This window comes from Chlamydotis macqueenii, chromosome 3 (genome assembly GCF_036417535.1).
Source record: "Chlamydotis macqueenii isolate bChlMac1 chromosome 3, bChlMac1.mat, whole genome shotgun sequence".
Classification (NCBI taxonomy): Eukaryota; Metazoa; Chordata; class Aves; order Otidiformes; family Otididae; genus Chlamydotis; species Chlamydotis macqueenii.
This window is the reverse complement of record NC_141558.1, coordinates 67778712-67799660: the sequence shown is the minus strand read 5'-3', so window position 1 is coordinate 67799660 and position 20949 is coordinate 67778712. Positions and strand designations below refer to the sequence as shown.

The following is a 20949-nucleotide window of genomic DNA, read 5'->3' as shown; positions in this document are numbered from 1 at the left end:
ATGCAACCATTTCCCAAATTTGAAAATCCTACATAGGTCACGACAAGGGATTTTTCTCTGGCAAAGCTGTCATCCATTGGCTCAGACACTGCATAATGAGGAACAAGGTGACTGAGATTGTGGTTTAATCAGGTCCTAAATCTATTCACTCAACAAATGCAGGACAAGCTGGCAATAATTCATCTGTTACTGGTCACTCTTCATCTTCCAGTATGTAAAAGGATCAGACAAAAAGAAAAGCCCTCAAAGTTCCCCAAAAGGCAGCGTACAAAGCTGGCAGTGGGGAAGGCAATCCTGCTCTCACCTCACGCAGGAGAGCAGCCCTTTCTTGCTTAGCATAGTGGCCTCCTGCTCCAAGAGGAATCTTGTAAAGGAGCCCTTGGGCACAGAGGGTACTGCAAGCACATCCCGGGCTCTCCCACATGGCCTTCGCCACCACCAGTCCCTGAGGAGAACATAAAATGCGCACAAGAAAATTAAAAGGGCTTGAGATTTTAAGAAAATTCCTGTACCGTGAGGGCAATATGGTGGTAGGGAGGGTGTTTTTATAATCTCTGACCACTGCTGACAACCACCCAAGATGCACTGCCTGACACTCACTGCCTCTATGAAGTCAAAGCAGTACTTGGTTTAGTGCTAATCAAACAGCAAATGTCAGACAGAACAGCAGAGTGATGGACTCAATATGACCAACTGGAAGGTAGATAGAAAATCTGTTGTTTGGCAGAAACGATCCACTGAGTTAGTCTGGGAGTTACCACGGACTATACACAGAGCATTTAAATACCACAGCAGGTGCCATCCTTCCTTGGGTTTTGAGTACCACAGTTACTCTAGACTTTAGCTAAAAATGAGAGAATTACATCAGGCTCAATACACAGCAAGGTAAATCATAGCTTTGCGCAGTGGCAGTATCGTAGCCAATTAGGTTAATCTGAGGCGCGATTATTGCTAATCGAAAACTTTTCCCAATACCCCGCCGTGACGACTTGAAATATAGTCGGCATTGGCATAAAATTTATAGAGTGCACCCTCAGCATAGTTTGCACCCTCAGCAAGTTCGCCAACGACACCAAGCTGTGTGGTGCCGTTGACACGCTGGAAGGGAGGGATGCCATCCAGAGGGACCTTGACAGGCTGAAGAGGTGGGCCCCTGCCAACCTCATGAAGTTCAACCAGGCAAAGTGCAAGGTCCTGCACCTGGGTCATGGCAATCCCAGGCACAAATACAGGCTGGGCAGAGAATGGATGGAGAGCAGCCCTGAGGAGAAGGACTTGGGAGTGCTGGTGGACGAGAAGCTCAACATGAGCCAGCAATGCACCCTTGCGGCCCAGAAGGCCAACCGCATCCTGGGCTGCATCAAGAGGAGAGTGGCCAGCAGGTCGAGGGAGGTGATTCTCCCCCTCTACTCTGCCCTGGTGAGACCCCACCTGGAGTACTGTGTCCAATTCTGGAGCCCCCAACACAAGAAGGACATGGACCAGTTGGAGAAGGTCCAGAGGAGGGCCACGAAGATGATAAAAGGGCTGGAGCACCTCTCCTATGAGGACAGGCTGAGAGAGTTGGGGCTGTTCAGCCTGGAGAAGAGGAGGCTCCGGAGAGACCTGATAGCAGCCTTCCAGTACCTCAAGGGGGCCTACAAGAAAGATGGGGATAGGCTGTTCAGTAGGGCCTGTTGTGATAGGACAAGGAGTAATGGTTTTAAAATAGTGGGGGGTAGATTTAGATTAGATATTAGGAAAAAAATTTTTTACAATGAGGGTTGTAGAACACTGGCACAGGTTGCCCAGAGAGGTGGTGGAAGCCCCATCTCTGGAAACGTTCAAGGCCAGGCTGGATGAGGCTCTGGGCAACCTGATCTAGTTGGGGATGTCCCTGCTCCTTGCAGGGGGGTTGGACTAGATGACCTCTGAAGGTCCCTTCCAACCCTAACCATTCTATGATTCTATGATCATCATGCAGGAGCCAAGCAGTGAGTTAATAAAAGTCAAGTGGCTATAAATCTATGGAGAAGGAATTTCACAGAAATCTTTCCATTCCTGATGGTCACAATTCCACCTCTGAGTCTGTTCCCAGGCATCCCACGTTCTGGGCTTGCATCGCTACAGGCACACACACACATACATATATATACACACACATACAAACTTTTACATATATATATATATAGGTAGCATCCCCGCAATGGTTAACCATACCAAAATTCTCAGAATTAACTGCACAGTTAGCTTTTCACAGAAGCCAGCCCTTGACTTGGACTTTCAAACAGATATTGGTAGCTGATGTTTAAAAAGACTTCCTGTGGAAATTTCGAGGCAAGCAAAAAAGACGTTGATTAGATATTATCGTCACATATAATGAATAACACAAGATAGCAGAACCTTGCTCAGACAGAAAAAAAAAACAGAGTACAAAAACATATAGATTTTTTTTTTAATTAGACCCACTCATAACATTAGTCCTAATGCTATAAAAGATCTTTGGTGCAGCAGCTGTATATTTCTATGTGACAAATTCACTATTACTAATATTGTGTGTCTTGCAACTTATATAAAAAAAAAACCAACCAAACAACAAATTTCTAAAACACCACAACATTTTACGAAGTAGCAACATTCTAAAATGTGTTTGCAACTAAGTGCATATTCGTGAGTTATTTGTAAGACAATATTTAAGGGGAAATGAAAGTAATTCCAGTTGCTGTCAGCATTGGTTTCTTCCAAACTGCTGACTAAGACGTTTTGTGTGCTGAAGATGTTTGCAGCCAATGTAGTTCAAAGACATAAGGCCTGCTCTGCTTTCCTTGTAGGCAGGCAGAACCTTCCCATTGATTTTAATGGGACTCAAATTTAGTCCACAGAGAGACACAAAGTGAGTATTTTTTAGCACTATTAGTGATAGCATCTGCCACTATATTTCTTATTAAAAGAAAGGCTTATGCATTACCTTTGAGATATCTGAAACAAGCTGTTAACATGTAAGCTTTCAATCTCTACTAGAATATTGTTTGCAATCTCAAAATCAAACCCAGCAGCATGTGCAAGCTGGAATTTAATGCCATAGTACATATTGAAGACATTTAACACTAGATAGCAAAATGAGCATGCATCCATTAAAACTCCTATTACAAAAATATCCACTCAAATTCAGATGCTGCAATATAAAAGAAAAGTGTGCCTGGAATGTGTTTAATGTCAGGAAGGATAAACCAAAATGTGAGAATGCTGTTTCTTCTCCTAAACTCAAGCTATGTTTTTCAGATCACCAGACTGGGGATGGAAGTGATGTAGTATCAAATCAAAACAACAACAAGAAAAAAAAAAAAAAAAAAACATTCCTATAGCACTGATAGTCTAATTGCAACCTACAAAGGCAAAAGCACCTACACTTTATTTGTCAGCGCTTTACCCCACTAATTATTAACAGAATTTGTTCTAACCCACAGGCATCATGTCTCTCTGAATATCACATTTACCCCAATACCTACTTATAAAGCCTAGCAAAATACAAGTATTTCTCATGTCTGACTTTTCACAAATTCAATTTGTTTTAGGATTAAAGCAGGGAATCACTCTGTCTTTGGATAAAAGCGTTTATTTGACACTTGTCTTCACTCACCATAATGCTCCACAACATTCAGGCAGTAATGACTTGCATTTACACAGTCTGCTCAAGTCCTATTAAGTGGCAGTTGAGTAAATTTTAACTCAAGCTGTGGAATACACAGTAATAACGTTTAACTGTACAGCACATCAGTACACGCTACCTAAATTGCAAAATGCGCAGCATACTATTGTCTGTGACAGATAGGAGTGTGCATACCAAAAACTTGATGGATGTGAATTTTGTCCCATTGCACTGCATTTTGGTGGTGTTAGCTTCTCTGAGATTGTAGAGCCACAACTCAACTGTAACAGAATAAAGAGCAGTACAGGGATACCTCTTCTCCATAAAGGTACAAACTCACAAGGTATCAGCCTACTTGTTCTAGAGATGGTAAAATAAAATGCGTCCCTAGCTTCCAGACAATAAAGACACAGTGGTTTGTTTGTTTCCCCCTCCCCCGCCCCCCCAATATACAGTAACTATTACATGAAGATACGGGGGAGGTCTAAGAAATACCTGTAGCTAGGGGTAATTCACCATGGGGTGAAGCTGCAGCTTGCCTAGCTGCCTCTGCCTTCCTGTGTAGCTTCTTACCCCCTCTCTCTACTGCCAGCAATGTTCAGACTTATCCATTATTTGTGTTATCCAAAAGGAAATACAGTAAATAAGCTTCACCAAGGGAAGCGAAAGACGTCAAGCTACCTCATAAGGGATCATTATCTCAAGAAGACGAGAGCATTCAACTTACCATTACATTACTGACCAAGTTTAATTTGCAAGCAAGTATAGTCTGGGCACTCTCCTTTGGCATTGCCATTGCTGTAGCAAATCCCTTTGTCATTTCTCACATACCCTAATTGCATATTCCTGCCTTTGAGTTCTGCTCTGAATTGAGGTAAACCTTTATATCACCTTTCATTTTAACCTGATCTTGTCTATGCCAAATCCAATTCTCTTTTTGTTACACATGCATGGATTGCATGTGTTCTTACTGTTCCCAAAGGATTCTTATAACATAACTAGGGCTGCAAGACACATAGCCAGAAAGAAAGGCCAAAAGGGAGACCTGGAATGTGTAAGACAGTTTGTCTCCAGTTGGTTTTCAATAGGAATCAGATGCCATTGCACTGATGTTAACAGCCTCTCATCTTTAAAATGAAGCCGCTTTGGACTTCACCATGAGGAGCTGCTGCTACCTGCAAAGGGCGGTATTTCTGAAATAAGGATCTTCACATTGTTTGGTAGGAAGGTCTCCAAACAGTGAAGCAGAGAGACAAAATTTTGCCAGCCACAATCTCAGCAGACAGTGAAAACTATTATCAGAAATAGTCTTTAGAGAGTTCTACACTTTAAACTATGCACAGAAATGTGGAACTATGATGAGAAACTGAAAATATAATTAATCTTAGGAAAAAAAATAAAAATTAGTGCAGCAATACAGTAATTTGCTCATTTAATTTCCATAGCTCCTACCCTAAATATTTATATTAAGACATTCCTGTGTATTCCCACACAATCATGTCTACAAATGGCTCTTAGATTTCAAAAGATAGAACTACTTAAATAAATCTGCCCTGTGTTTAGATAGGATATCTTTATTTATAATTTCTTCTCACTGGATCCTTAAATACCTACGTGCAGAATCGTTCACTTTCAGGACATTTTCTGTGCAGTTACAGAAGAGCTACTGGCTAAAAAGCCTGTGGACTCAGTATTCCTCTGCCTCTTACTTTTCATGGTTGCCAAGACCAGATGCAGTTCCCAGCAAAGGCAATGGAAAGATTCCCACTGTTTTCAATGAGCTTTGGTTTGGGTTGCAATCCCTCCTTTAGAAAGTATAAATCTAATTCAGATTAGACTGGCAGTACATAAAATGGAGAATGAAACTACCCAGCCTTTAAAATCATCTCTTATACACAATACAGCTTTGGAAATACGTTTCTTCTGGTAGCATTTACTGCCTGTGAGTCATTCTGCCAAAGTGACACAGATAGAAATGCTTATTGGGGTACAACAGGGAAACAAAGCCAATTACTCCATGAGAACGTATCTTCTCAAGGCAGCTGGCAACAACCTCCTTCCCCCTGCGCAAGTGAACACCAAGGCAGATGGAAAAGAGATGCCTGTAAGATGCACAAATAAATGGTTAACACACTCAATGATAGAAAAAAAAGATGAAAGGCAGAAGATGGAGAGGCAGTAAAAACAAAAGAATCAGCAAGGGATTGCTGAGATGAATGCAAAAGACCATATAGGAACGCTCCAGAACAAACAGCATGTTAAGAATCACATACATTATCAGCATATTTTCCCCATAACAGAATATCAGCTCCAATTCGTGAACATCAGATTTTCCTAAAAGACATCTTAACACACCGTGAAGTGCTAATTTTCTTTTAACAATAGCTATACCCTGAAATTAACTTTAGGAGAAATTCAAAGTATTACACAATTCATCACAATTTCTTTTACTTCTCCATGCCTCTGTTGCCACTCCCACCTCAATTTTAGAAATGAAGGATAAATCTCTAAATCTAGGCACGTAAGTCTGTACATACATTGTCATTTCAGCAGTCGAGAGCATCATCACTGAGTAAGCTGTGCAAGTCCGTTAACCAACTGTAAATAATAAAATATTCCCAATGAAGGAAACAGCTCAATATTTAACAGTTTCCAGAAGCACTGGTTTCATTTGCAAGGGTACTTGACCCTAACTTGGTATCCTCAGTTTTGAGAAGGGTTTGGCAAATTATAAGTTTCAGGCATAACTACTCAGAGATAATCTGAGTGCTGTGACCAGTGCCGACGAGCTTTCCACTCTCAAGGAAAAGGAGTTAGTCTAAAACTATAGAATCATTAAGGCTGGAAAAAACCTCTAAGATCATCAAGTCCAACAGTCAACCTGGTATTCTCCAGATCAGCCTGAAGCAGTTTTATTACCAGGGAGATTTAAAAATGGAGTACCAGGTTAGGAGATTAACTGGAGCATTGGCATCAAAGAAAAGAGAGGAAAATTACACCGCAGAGCGTGTGCCTCCCTCTGCCAGGGTCCCCAGGCAGACTCAAGCACGATGCAGCAGCATTACCCTGACAGCTGACAGCAGGACTCACAGCGACCACACCGCTCTGACTCACAAGCAGCAGGCAATGCGGGTAGGGGAACTGCTGTTTTACATACGTTTTCCGAAACTACCAGGTTTCATTGCAATACAAATGGAGTATCAAAGGGCCCTCTTGGGGATGATACTTCTCTCATTCCTCAATTATAGAAAAAAGACACATACCTTAATATTTTCTTCCATCTTTCTTCTACAAATTCAAATTATATCATTGCATAAGAGACTGTTGCCAGTGAAAATTCAAATCAAGCAGCATTAGATTCATATTCGCATTTGGCCACTACATTTTTACTCCCCCAACAATGTAACCGGAGCAAGAACGCTCTCTGCTCTAATTCCACTTTTGGTGTTGGCATCTCTCAGCCACCTACTCACTGTTTCTTCCTAGCTCACTACAGAAAATAACCATGACATAAGGCACATCAGAAGATGGTTTTGAAAACAGGGCATTGAAGTTCAGACCCCGCTGCCACCGGTTTACTAGGGGACTCTGTCACATCAACCAGCAGCTACTCAAACTGCCCTCTACTTCTTCAGACAGGCTAAAATTAGATTTTGGACACTGGGTCATAAAGTGTAATTTGAAAGTGTATGTATCATCTCTAAAGCCACAGAGAATGTATCTAGTTTCTGTAGGTTCAACAGCAGAGTAATTATATACAAAACTAAATAGCAGCAAAGCCAAGAAGAGTAAAGTTAAAAGCAAATGCTTTCAAAAGATATGTCTTTTCTAGATCCCATATAGAAAGTTACAATTTTGCAATAGTTAGTCCTTGGCTTCAATACCATCATAAGGATAAATTAGTCACAAGAGTAATGACCCCCAAAATATTCACTCAATTACAGGGCCCTTGAAAGCTTCATCACTATTCGCAGTTAGGTACATTACTTTTCCTATCTTTAAAACTGCCCACTTTGGATGAAAGAATGGCTATAGTGAGTTTTCTCAACCAGGCAAAAATGCGTATGAATCTCTACAATAAATATATGCTAATTCAGGCTTTTTGTAAGTCAGCAGATTGGCAAACATAAAATTATATAATTTAATTTCTCCCATAGCTGTCCCCAGTAATATATATTTTTAAGAAGTTAGTCTTTTATAATTAGAGTTTAAATTTCCTCAGATGTCTTTTTCCTCTGGCGACTCATTTCTTGTCTTAAGAGGCTTTCTGCGGAATTGAAAACATCTACCATTTAGTCTGATGCCATTACTCCGACCTCTATTTTGTTTCAGCTGACCTTAGACTTCGAGCAATCATCTTTGCTCGAGGCTACCTCTTGTTTCAAAAGTTCCAGAGGATCCACATTTCATCAAGACTCGGGCTGCGATATTAATTTCCTCTTTTGTTCAAATTAGTCAATAAAATATTATCATTTGTTTCTTTATGAGACTTTTCTTCTACTTTCTCTTGCTATGAAGGTTTCCAGAATGCAAGCATTTAACTTCTAAATCTACGTTAAGAGAATTCTTCATTGGCTAAAGTACTAACAGATCTATCAAAACGGCCACTATTATTTATTTTATTGTTGGTCCACATAATAGAAACCTGATATAGGTCAGATCTGAGAGTAGCTCTTTCTGATGATTTCACTAGGACAGCTCCCAAAACTACTAAAGATCACATTTCTCGGACTGGATAAGAAACATCTCTAACACACCCCCGGGGTCTAAAAAGGCGTTAGCAGAGAGTGCCATAGGAGGACCTGGCCAGAGGTGCTGTGACACAACCAAGGACCCAGGTGCAGTCACAGCAGGGAGCTGCTATTCCTGGATTGCAAACAAATCCCCATTTCCAAAGCTTCAAGCCAACAGAGCCCATCCCTAAAAAGCAAACAAACACACAAATCCTATGTTGCTTTACAGTGACAGTAATGCACTCTGCAAAACCCGGGAGCTGATTATTCTTCTTTTCCCAGTGTCGGTGAGGCCTTCCCTGTAGTCCACTCTTTAAGAAACAGGAAAGAGTCCAGAAGAAGGAACCAAAACCACCAAGCAGCTTTGACTGAGGTGGTTTTTCATCATCTAGCCATAAATGAGCATTCAGGGACTTGGATTTGATGGTTTGCAAAAGAGACAACCCAGGGAGGGGCACAATATCGATGCCTCAGTTTGCAAAATGCGATGGGGAGGCAATCCATCGCTCCCTGTGTGCGCAGGGGAATGGGAGTAGAGGAGTGCGATTTAGACGTATGAGTCTACATAGCTATGCAAGAAGCAGAGCAGGCTGCCAGCCAAGGTGATGAAACCATCTTCACTAGGATTATCAGGAGAAAGTTGGGCAAGCGTCTGCCAGTCAGTATCTGCATGCCACCTCTCTGGGCAAAGAAATGGTCTCTCCAAAGCCTCTTTCTGTGATAGAGATGTCCCACGTTTACCACAACTCTCCCTTATGCTTTCAGAAGGTAAACTCCTCATGTCCCAAATTTGAGACGTGTGTTTGACTTCAAACAGTTGCATAAGTAATAGATATATTTAAATACATATATTTTTTACAATAATTTGCCCATGGCTGCACAGTTGTGGCTGAAGCTTAATGAAAAGATCTCTTATGTAATCTGCAACTGTGTTTGTTTGTTAACTAAAGAAAAATTCTTTTCAGCAATATGAGATAAAAAATACACCCTGCAAATTCAAAATAATTACCTTGAAATAAATAATTTACAGGTAGGAATTTAAAACAGCCTGTATATCACAGACTTTGTCTGGATTTTTCACACATTGAAATATAAATTTATCAGATTTTTTTTTTTAATATCTTGAGATGCTATTTACTAGGACAGAAGAGACCATCAAGCCTTATTCTTGTTAATACTGTCAGATCTCATATTACATTCACTGTGCTGTTAGGATCAATATTTCTTTGCTCAGCACATCTCTAATATAGCAGTTGAACTGATGCAGAATCTTTAAAGCGTACCACCCCTCTCATCCTCCCCAAAAGCAAAGGCAGAAGCACACTAAGCCATTTACATTTATTGATACATTTTCTGAGTAACATTTTATCCGTCTGAAGATGCATCTTAGTCTCTCTTAATTAAAATTTAGTGTTGTAATTTACATGATGTATTGTTGTCACATATGCTGCTGCCCTTCTGTCACCATTTTGAAGAGCTCTTTGAAATCTATCTGACCTATTGCACATCTAAATTTTTCCACAAGTCAATGCGTAGGAGTTTATAACTGGTATTAAACTCAGCCAATGGTTGAGCATTTTAATTTCATCACATTAAAAGAGTAAAAGTGCAGTAGAATATCTGATGAAAATACAGACTTTGTATATTCTGACTGGAGTAAATCCTGTTCCCATGCAAGACAATGAGAAACATCTTACCCACAACATAGAATGGGAAAAGGTTTTTGTTTACAATAGATAACAATAACGCATAACTGGAAATTTAATATTCGCTCTTGGTCCCAAAGTGGAACTGGACACCCATCATACTGGATGCTTCACAAACACATAATAAAACTATGGTCCCTGATCCAAAGGCCTTTCATGGTAACTGTAGAAACAGAGACCACAAATGAATCTACTAAACTGGTAGCAGCGATGATAGCATTGGATGACAGGTAAATCTGTACTGCTATGAAATACTGTGGGTAGTCTTCAAGGGGAATCGTGCAAACAGGCTCCTTACCTGCAATGCATGCTGGGAGGACAAATCAAAGCATGTTTCTGCTGCACCCGGCAGAAAGAGGTAATGCTTCTGCCACGTTCCCAGCAAGTCACCACTGTACTCAAAATGGAGACACATAAACGTAAAATAGGGGCCCAGGCAGATTTGCACAAGCAAAATGCTGCATGCACAAGAACAGAGGACAGCAAGTACAAATAAACTTTATTCTGCCTGTCCATCACATCTGCAGGTGAATTACACTCAGGAGTACCTCACTCTTGGTGGAGCATGATATTTTACATTCAGATCCAGCTCCTTCTCCTTTCCCTCACTTTCCACACTTGTTTTCATTAAAAATTCACAGTCTTCACCAGCAAACAAATAGAAGAAACACCGGCCTTTCAGTCAAAGAAAGATACAGCCAGAGAAGAGCTGAGCTCTAGTCACATACCCATTGAAGACCAGGACTATTGGTTACAGAAATCCCAATGGATTAATTTCCTGAGAAAACAACTGTTTTCCTCTCTGCCTCGGATCAGTGCTCTTTGATTTCTTTGTTTGATGTCTACGCCATATATTTCCACAAGAAGTTGCAATGTTCTTAGTACCTGTTCTCTAGCATGCTTATGTGCCTACACTCTAGCATATATTAATACAAATGAGTTTACATTGTATTTCTGTTAATAGGATTTAAATACGACCATGCAAAAATCTGCACTGCAACCAATATGAATTTGTTTAATTATGCAGTTCTCAGAGCTTACTTTCTTTGTGCTTACAGTCCTGTATCCTGAGCGTCTTTGTGGTTTGGTGCAGGAGAAGGGCATAATTAAACTTCAACAACTTTTTTTTTATTAATTTCACTTAACAGTCCCATGGAGAGGAGAGATGATCTTATATGGAATGGCTGTAATTTATTGCCTTCCTGCTCTGATGTTGCCCTGTAAGAAGAAATGCTATAAAATAATGCTTGAGATCAGATTTCCATCTGGATCTCAGGGCAAATGAGGACACTCTCCCCTCCTCCTCCTCTTGGTCTGACAGGCAAGCAGCACATACCTCCTGTGCCTTGTAGTCCAACTCATTTCCACTTTTTCCAGTCCAATGAACTATTCTCCCTGAGCACTTCTGTGGTCATCTAAAAGAAGTTTTGCCATACAAGTGAATTAACTGCAGGTTTCAGCATATCATCCCAAATACTGCATTGGTTTCTTCGTTCTGAACTTCCACGCCTGAAGGCTAGTTCAGACCAATGCAGAAATACAGCTGAGCTCTTAAACAACAGGTGTCCCCCCCAATAAAAATTGCCACTCCTGCTGGCAGTTAAAAAATCAGAGCAGTAAGAGGTGGCAAAGCCAAGCACATCACCTAGTGTATATCCCTCTGCAAGTCCATGATTGTTCTCTATGCTTCTTCTACACAGTTTGACAAGACTTGTTAAAAATGCCCAAAGCAATTAAGTTCCAACATGTTCCTTTGGGAAATAATACTAGGTTATAACAGATTTCACTGTCTCAACGAGTTCCCTGATATTCTATATGAATTTCACTTCTTAATCACTTCCTCTCATTATTTCCTTCTTCAGACCTACTGTCAAACACTTCCTCTTCACCCAGAGCTACAACATTCATGCATATAAAAGTATTATCTACTATTCTTTCCTAATTTCACCATCACATTTTCCACATCATTTTTGTTCCTCTTGGTGACAGAGCCAAAGAATGAATTTGGCTTAATTTTAAATCCCCATGTCACCTTTCCTGAAGGGACATTAGCACATTGCACTGTTGTTGTGCACTTATGTTGCTAGTCTAGGAGCCAATGTGAAAACAGTGATTTACCTAGACAGTTGTGAAGAAATTCATTCCAATTACAGAAATATTTACTTCCAGTTTTCTGAAGTGACATACATCTGATCATTGTGTGAAAAACTGCAAATTTCATCTTTCTGCAAAGAATATAGAAATTACATGGGAATGGAAGACAAAACCATACAGTTGCAGAGCTATAGCAGAGTGGAAGGTAACTCTGACTTTCAGACTCCCCTCACTTGCCTTGTATGCATTGTGCACTTTCATTCAGCATCTGTTTAATGTGCATAATAAGTAACACTACAGCTCGTAGCTCTTATTAATTTTCAGTATTCAGTATAACAAACATCTAGCCAAGAAATATTGCTAAAATTTTCTGTACTTGATGAAAGACCTCTAGATACATAATGTTCATTTATTTCCTGCCCTAAAAAAAGACAAACAGAAACAGCAGATGAGAGCATTTGCATTCTAAACTCAACAGACAGCTGAAGTTCAGCTACATGCCTGGAAAATAAGCTCTTGAGTGTGCCCTTGATGACAGAAGAAAACCCATTAGTGTATCTTGAAATTGCCTGCTAGAAGATCTGATCATTTCAGCTTGGTCAGCTATCATTCATCAACTGTTTGATAGCAGATGTGAATTCAGACTCTCCAGATCTGATAAAAAATGTGGCTGAGAGCTTAGGACATAACCAATGTAAGTAGATAACAAATAGACACATGATCTCAAGAACAGTGTTTCTGTGACTATAATGATGCAAGACCTTGTATACAACATCAAAAAGTGACTCTCAGTGTCAGAAAAAGCATGCAGGTGGCCTGCCTTAATATCAGATCATGAAATAATAGCACTTTGATGGTGCAAAGCAGACAAAGATTAAGGGCAAAGAGCACTCTGGTGTCATGATACTGTCTATCCCTACTAGCCTAAGTAATACTTTTAGCCAACTGGGACAGCTCCAACCACAGTCAAATTGCCAGAAAAGTTATCAGCAAATTCTTTGTCCAAGAGAGAGCAAATGCCATAATACATTTCACTATTACATAGCAGTACAAGTGATAAGACAATCTCTGTGTCCTTTCTTCCCACTCATAGCACAAATACAGTCAGGTGCAATTCTGCTTTCAAAAAGTTAAAAAAAAAAATAAATAAAGCAGTGACAATACTAGGAAATTGAATTTGGTTGCATTGTGTGACATAGTATGAATAAAGGTTGATTCTCAGAAATGCTGCAGCAATTTCAAGTTCAGAAAATAACCTAATTAAGAATTTCAAGTCTACATAATAAAGATCCCATCTCCTTTTTCACTCTTGTTCATCAGCCCCACTGAAGTTATCAGGAGGCATTTTCTGGCACTGAGAATATTACTTCTCAAGTGTCTATTGTGTTAAAGCAGCACTGCTTGTGCTATGACATGCATATTTGTAATATTCTGCTCCTGGGGCAGCTGCATTCATGTCCTCCTTTCTCCATACAGAGCAATAAATCAGCCTCCACTGCATAACAGAATATGGCCAACTGTAAGAGCACTGTCCCTTTCCTTGTAATCCTGTAAACATGATTTTTGCCGTAAATAATAAAAGGCCATAGGTTTTACATTGATTTGACAGTGCACAGTCTTTGCAGTTGTCTGGGATTGCCTTGGCCTCAGCTGGCTTTAGCATGTTTTAGCAGTTGTCTAGTGTGTCAAGTGATAATTCCCTAATCTGTTTTATCTTAAATTCTGCAAATATAATAATAGTACAGGGTAAAGGTCTGACAAACACAAGTAGTCCCTCCATTAAAACAATAGCCCTTAATGTTAGTTGATGCTGGAAGTGCAACTTCCAAACTTGAGCAAGAAACCAATGAAAAGCAGGCAAACTATTATGAGAAATATACAAAAATAAACCCAGACTTGAGACCAAGGAGGCAGAAATTCTACCACAAACATCATACAGCTCCTGGTGAAGACCTCAAGGTGGCCCAAGACTCATCACAGCCCTCCTTCTGCTGTGCAGAAGTTGAGGCTGCCGTTGAGGCAGAGGTTGAGGCTGCCAATTATAAGACCCAGAGCTGGAGGATAGAGTATAGCACTAGGAAAAAGGAGTAAAGAGAAATGAGGTCTTTGTGTGACAATTCTAACTGTGTTAATAATGAGGCTTTTCTGTATTCATTTGATAATTTGGAGAACACTTGTTAGAGCATTAATTATACTATGAATAAATTCTTTGCTCCATATATATGGTGCATTCCCTTTTTAAGGTTGTTCCAGTTATGCTTTTGCTTTATATATATATAAAAAACAAAATCACAGAATATTTCAAGTTGGAAGGGAGCCATAAGGATCATCTAGTCCAACTCCTCACTCCTCGCAGGACTACCTAAAACTAAACCATACGACCAACAGCATTGTCCAGATGCTCCTTGAACTCTGACAGGCTTGGTGCCATGATTACTTTCCTGTGGAGCCGGATCCAGTGACCAAGTACCATCTCAGTGAAGAATCTTTTCCTAATGTCCAATCTGAACTTCCCCCCTGCAGCTTTATTCCATTTCCTCATGTCCTGCCGCTGGTCGTCAGAGAGAGAACCATATATAACCTGCTATTACTCTTCCTTTTACACTGTGGAAAATTTATATGTCTCATAAACCTTTATATCACATGCTTTTCAAATAATAAGTAAAATTTTCTGTATTATGAAAGCAAGAACTACATAAGAAATTGTTCAGCAAATCTGCTATACTGGGACATTCTATTGCAAGACTTTTAGTGCATCATGTTTCTAGTAATGAAATAATTATATTGCATGGATATACACATAACAAATACCACTTGATTAGTAAGAAAAGAATTGGAATTAAATTTGCAGGTTCCTCTAAATGAACATTTTAGGAGTTATTAAACTTGACTACAGTGAGGTATGGTCCCTTGCTAGAGCTGTAATACCTCAGAAAAGCTTCTTGGCAAGCAAAGTCACTCATCATGAATGTAGTATGATCTTAATCACAGCTAATGGATAAATTAAAAATGGCAAAATTAGGGCAGTAGTGTAAGTTAATACACTGGGAAAAAAAAAGAGTAATAAGAAAGCACAGCAGGAACTGAAAAATATTTTTCCTTATTACATTATTTTCTTGCTCTTTCAGTTTTCGTCTTTTAATCCTCCTGAATGAACCTGCATGTAGCTTGTTCAGCAGATAGATGATAGGCACTGAAAGAAGAAAATTGAGCTGACTTTCAGCTATGTAATGGTGTGCAGGCAAGGAAGGGCACTGCAAAGCTGGGAGTGCCTCATAACCACACCATCCACTGAGCAGTTTGCCTTTGTGAAATATTATCAACTTAACCTAAAGAAAATCTGAGCCTAGCAGGCAGGACATAGAAAGAGGTCAGGATATGTTATTCCCTCCCTGTGGAAATGAGGAAGGCTGTAGCTGGTTACATGTCTGCCTTTTCTTATGCTGTTTCAGAAATTGAGAGAAAGTAACATAACTCAGAGAGATGCCCTAGGCCCTCAGAATTGTTTGCAAACAAATTCTGAATTCATCTGTGCATTATGATTAGGCTTGCCCCTGAACCAAACTGCAGAGATTTGCTGAATAGGGCCGGTCACTGTTGGGAATGCCAGAGTCATTCAGGCTGGCCAGGACCAGGTCACCTAGAGCAACTCCATGTCCAAAACTGGATTAACTTCCAAATTAGTGTAGATTGCTCAAAATCTTCTCCAGCTGAGACTGGAAATACTCCAACGATGGAGATCCTACATCCTTTGTGGGTAATCTGTTCCCGTGCCAAGTCACTCTCATGGTGAAATTTATTTTTCTTTATGTAAAATGGGCATTCCCCTTGTTTCAACTTGTGATGTCTCATTTTTTTGTACTGCACCTCTGAGAGGTGTCTGGCTGCCTTCCCCCAACCCCTTCTGCTTTCCCCTACATGCTTCTCTGGTTCATCAACATCTCTTTCTTATTGAAGGCACTGCTCTAGAGGCATTATCATCAGTGCCAAGCAGTGCTAGTCACTGTCCTCAGTCTACAGACCTCCATGCAACCATCTCCCAAGCAAGCCTGGACAATAACACCAGTTTTATCAATTATTCTGAATACACTAGAGCAAGCCCTAGAACAGAAAAAATGCTCACGCATCTCAGCTGCAAGGATCACTATCGCCCAAAGGGATGCTTGCTTTTTGTGTTTGTTCATTATCTCAAAATCATTTAAAACTCAAACACTATCAAAACATGAGTTAAAGGAAATAACCATTTCTAAAATGTAAAGAAAAAAAAAAGCTTCTAGAGACACATGCATGCAAATAAACCCTTGAAAATACTTAGGTCAGTGTGCAGAGTCAGGTTTTTATGTCATCTCATACGTATCTAGAGATCTCATAGTGCCATACCAAAGACACAGTCCTACACTTGTGCAGTGTTCCCATGGAAAAGCATCTGCCATGTTGGGGATATGTTTTCCTCTAGAACCCCGATCTAGCTATGTGCATTATTCAGTTTCAAAAGTCTTCCCTCTTTCCTCTCCCTGCTTTTCACCATGTTCACATAAAGCCATACAGGAACACTGACCATCCAGGCACACGTCATCACCTCGTCCTCCACCTTTGGTTATAAATACACAATCACTAATCTGCCTTAATACAGACGTGCCCTGGGTGCCCTGCTAGGGTATTTGCAAACTGCCAGCCTATTCTGAGGTGAAGTGGCCTTCTCTAAACCAGATTTATTTACATGTAATGGGAATTGCATGGTGAGGCAGGGAGGGAATTAATTTTAAAATTTAATGGACCATGGCAACATAAGGTGGATAAGGATCTTTCCCAAGCACACAAGACTTGACCTGTTACTCAGAAGCTGTTGAAAGTAAAGAATTGAATGCTTAAATATTATTCATGCTCCTTCAGCTCAGAAAAAAAAAAAGGGTGTATCAGCCAAGGAAACAAGATTAATAAACTGGGTATGCATCAAAAAAAAGGGAGGAGGGGAGTTGAGTCATTTTAAAACAGTCCAAATAATATGTAGAGCTACTTAATCAGTCAAAACAATTTCTAAAATTGCTACCCTTTCCTAAAATGATTTCTACTACAGATTTTTCGATATCCACACACTAAGTTACTTACAATTTTGTTTCCCCAACCTCATAAACGTTGACTAGCCAGCCATGAGGCTCGAAACATTTTGGAGCACAGCAGAGAGTAGGAAATAGCGCTCAGTGACAAGAGTAATGCCAACGGAGCTGATGCCAAACCTGACAGTCTTAAAATGACCGTCTCACAAAGGAGATATTTCAAACAATGGCAGGCAAATGGACTTTACTGGATTATTCACACTTTGAAGGCACTCAGTGTCAGGAAAGACAACGTGCTATGTGTGGCAAAATTGTAAACAGGCATAAGAAATAATGCATTCGACTTCCCTTATCCTCTTTTCTACTTAGCACAGTTTTGCTGCCTCTAAGACTGGAATATAAACAGGTATGCACCACCCCATCCACACAGACACTGTTTTAAATGCTAAAACAATAGGAATTAATTGGTACTGGACTTTTCTTTAAGCTTCTTGCACAGCTCAACTGTGATGTTATTCACAGGAGAGTTGAAAGATTATGGCTTGTTCCACCTTCCTTGTTATTAAAAAGCTGGTGTGGATGGCTTAAAAGGAAAAGGCGAGAGAGGAGGAATAAGTAGAAGAAAAAAAACCTGTCCTTTAAAAAACAAATCACATCAATTTGCATGCAATCAGTAAGTTACACCACTGGCTACATTATTAATATTCCCACGAGAAAAAAAAAAGTAAAAAGAAACTCAGTAAAGCATAGGAAAAGAGCACCATTAATGGGACTGGATTGCTTCTAGTACCCGGTTTGCATCATTCAAAATTAACTAACATATTTTTATGTAACAATAGCTTGAAAAACGAAAAAATAACATAACAATCTATGCAGACCATTGTAAGAATCTATACAAACTAAACAGTGGGTATGTCTGAAGCTCCACCCAAATTTCTATTAAATAAAACATCTTCAAATGTGCACTTTGAAGGCTTGGATCTGATAGCCTTTAGTACTTGTAGAAACTGTAAACTCTAGTTTCTTAATAATGAAAAAAGACATAATTAACAGAAAGGTGCAGAAATTACGTCATAGCATAAACCTGCCACCTATACTGAACTAAGCACAATCCTGGAGTAGTGTAACATTTGTAATGACAAATTGTAGCCAGAGAAATTATCTTCTCTTACAGTTCCCCTCTAAATTCAGTCCATAAAATACTTGAACCCTTCTGGCAAACCTAAGGTCAGTTTTAATAAACATGGGGGTTTTTATCAAAACCGTATAGTGCTTAGACTCAAGATGAAAGTGAATGCAACATGGGAATATTGAATGAAGATTGCTTGGATTTAATAATAAACAACTCTTGTTCATAATATTTTCATAACAAATGCAAAAGGTAACTGTGAATCCTAGTGAATTTGAAGTAAAAATGCTGTGCAATTCCTACAATTGAACACCTCTTAATCTTCAGAGGGAACTACATATCCCTAAATACTTATTGTAACTTTTTAAAATACAAGATTGTTATTTTCAAATGGCTACTAAGCTATCACATAGGAAAGGCCAGCATCTGAGTTTCATGGTCGCAGATTGGGTTCCAAAGCAGTCTGCAGAATCATTCACAATGTGAAGGATTTTTAGCCTTTTCTAAGGCTAGATTTTGAGCACTCAGTAGCTCTAGCCTGGGTACTTAAATGTAACAGTTGGATTATCAGACTTTTGCAGTGCTATTCTTGGAGAATGAAGGGGAACTCTGGAGAACTTTTGAAAATCTAGGAAAAAAAAAAAAAACCACATATCTAGCAAGAATGTAACCATGAGTAACAAGATGGGGGAAAAATACCATGCTTTACAGTAAGAAGCTAATTTTAAAAAGAGATAGGGGAAAATCTTGAGCCTTTTAGAAATCTGAAGCTTTTAATAGTCAACGTTTAACCATGCAGCCTCCCATTCCAAACTCCTGTTTTCAAAACAATATTACACAGTCATTAGTCACTGAATGTTCAACTTGGTAATTTCAGGGAAAAAAAAAAAGAGAGATTTTCACATACAAACTAAAGGTGCATTATCTAATTACGTGCGTCAACTCTCAAGATTAAGGTAGGTGTGCAATGAATACTTAATCAATTGAGTTATTCACCCTCTGAGATTAATAATTTGATATATTTCATCAACCTTTTAAGTTTAGATTTTTCGTTAGTATTTTTGTTCTAAGGATTGGATATTGATGGTAAAGCCCTGAGAAGTTATTGAAAAAAAAAAATTATTATCTGTACAAACAGCAGAAATGTAAGAAAAGTTCTAATACTTTACTGACAGAACTCTTTCCATATCTTTGACTTGTATTAATTCCTGTAGATCATGTTCCCTATTAATTCAGTTTCCTGAAGGAACACATTAAAAAAAAAATTATAAGATTGTCTTTCTACTAGGCTATAACAAAACATGAAATCTGCTTTCTCCTTATGGAATATTAGAGCAGGTAAAGGTTTATTGTCTCCTGATGTTCATCTCATGCAAAAAAAATTTAAAATTTCAGAAAGTACATTAATATTTTCATTTACATAATTTCTGTAAGAAAAAAAAGCTTTGCGGTCATTAAATCAAAGTACTAAAAATATTAATTCCTAACAGTACAATGAAATTCATAGACTTCAAGAATCTCTATTTTGGATAGTAGGGATGTTATATTGCTTTTAAGGATTATATTGGCACTGGTAAGAAACACATGTTTCATATAGACAACAAAATAATAGCAATTTGTCTGTTTCTTAGCACCCATGCATAACATAAGACCTATTAGACTCAGAAAGGAGTGTTCCTGGAGAATTATATGTATGCAAACCCACTCATGCGAAGCAACCACATTGCAGGGCGTACGTTAACAGAATATTGCATGCTTTGTTTTGAGTATGAGTTATTTTTATATGTCATCAAATGAATCAAAACCAGCATACAGAGCAAACTGTTGTTGGCAACCTTGGCCAACATCATGGTACCACTTCAGATGGAGAAGTGCATGTCAGAGCATGTCATTGCTCAGTGACTGTTACAACGTGTGTGGCGTTTCGTAGGAAAGGTCTGACATTGCAAGGAGACCTTCGGCAATGTGTTTGCCAGTAGACAAACTCAGAAGAGAAAGCCTTAAACAGCACGAGTCACATGCTGTTCACAAGCTTGAACAATGTTCTTCCAATCAAAAGATCAAGGTCATTTACTTACTAAGCATATGGTCTACCAAAAAAGGCACACTCTTCCCAACTCCAAGTATGTGAACAGAAGGAACTGTTATCATCAAGCTGTAGCATTCAAATCATTTAGGAATGCTTTAATATCAACCCTTTCTAAAGCACAAACTACACACCGAATCAGTACTTCGCTGCTATACTGTTAAGCAGGTAAAATTACTTATCCATTAGCTAAAGAGAAAAACAAATGCAAAAGAAATAGCATGCTCTGATATAGTCTGGAAAAAGGAAAGAACTCAACCATGAAATGCTGCTGAATATCAAACTCTTGGTGAAAGATTAATGAGAGGAAGACTGGATTTAGAAATATATTCATATATATAACGGATAAAATATTCATAGCAAATTATTCATTTTTGCTCGGCTATCTATATGTTACAACCTGATTTCAGTACAGTTTTCAGGCCAAGATTCCTCTCTTTTCTTTGACATACACATTTTGACTACATTAACTGAGAAATGGTATAGGAATATTCATGGACTGGTGTGTGTGTCTAA

At 39.1% G+C, this 20949-nt stretch overlaps 1 non-coding gene across 1 annotated transcript; it reads left to right on the top strand.

Annotated features, from left to right (window-relative positions):
* The first annotated feature begins 894 nt into the window (after positions 1-894).
* Positions 895-1027, top strand: LOC147601285 (U4 spliceosomal RNA). The gene has a single exon (XR_015258341.1). It is a non-coding gene; the product is annotated as a U4 spliceosomal RNA (small nuclear RNA).
* The last annotated feature ends 19922 nt before the right edge of the window (positions 1028-20949 follow it).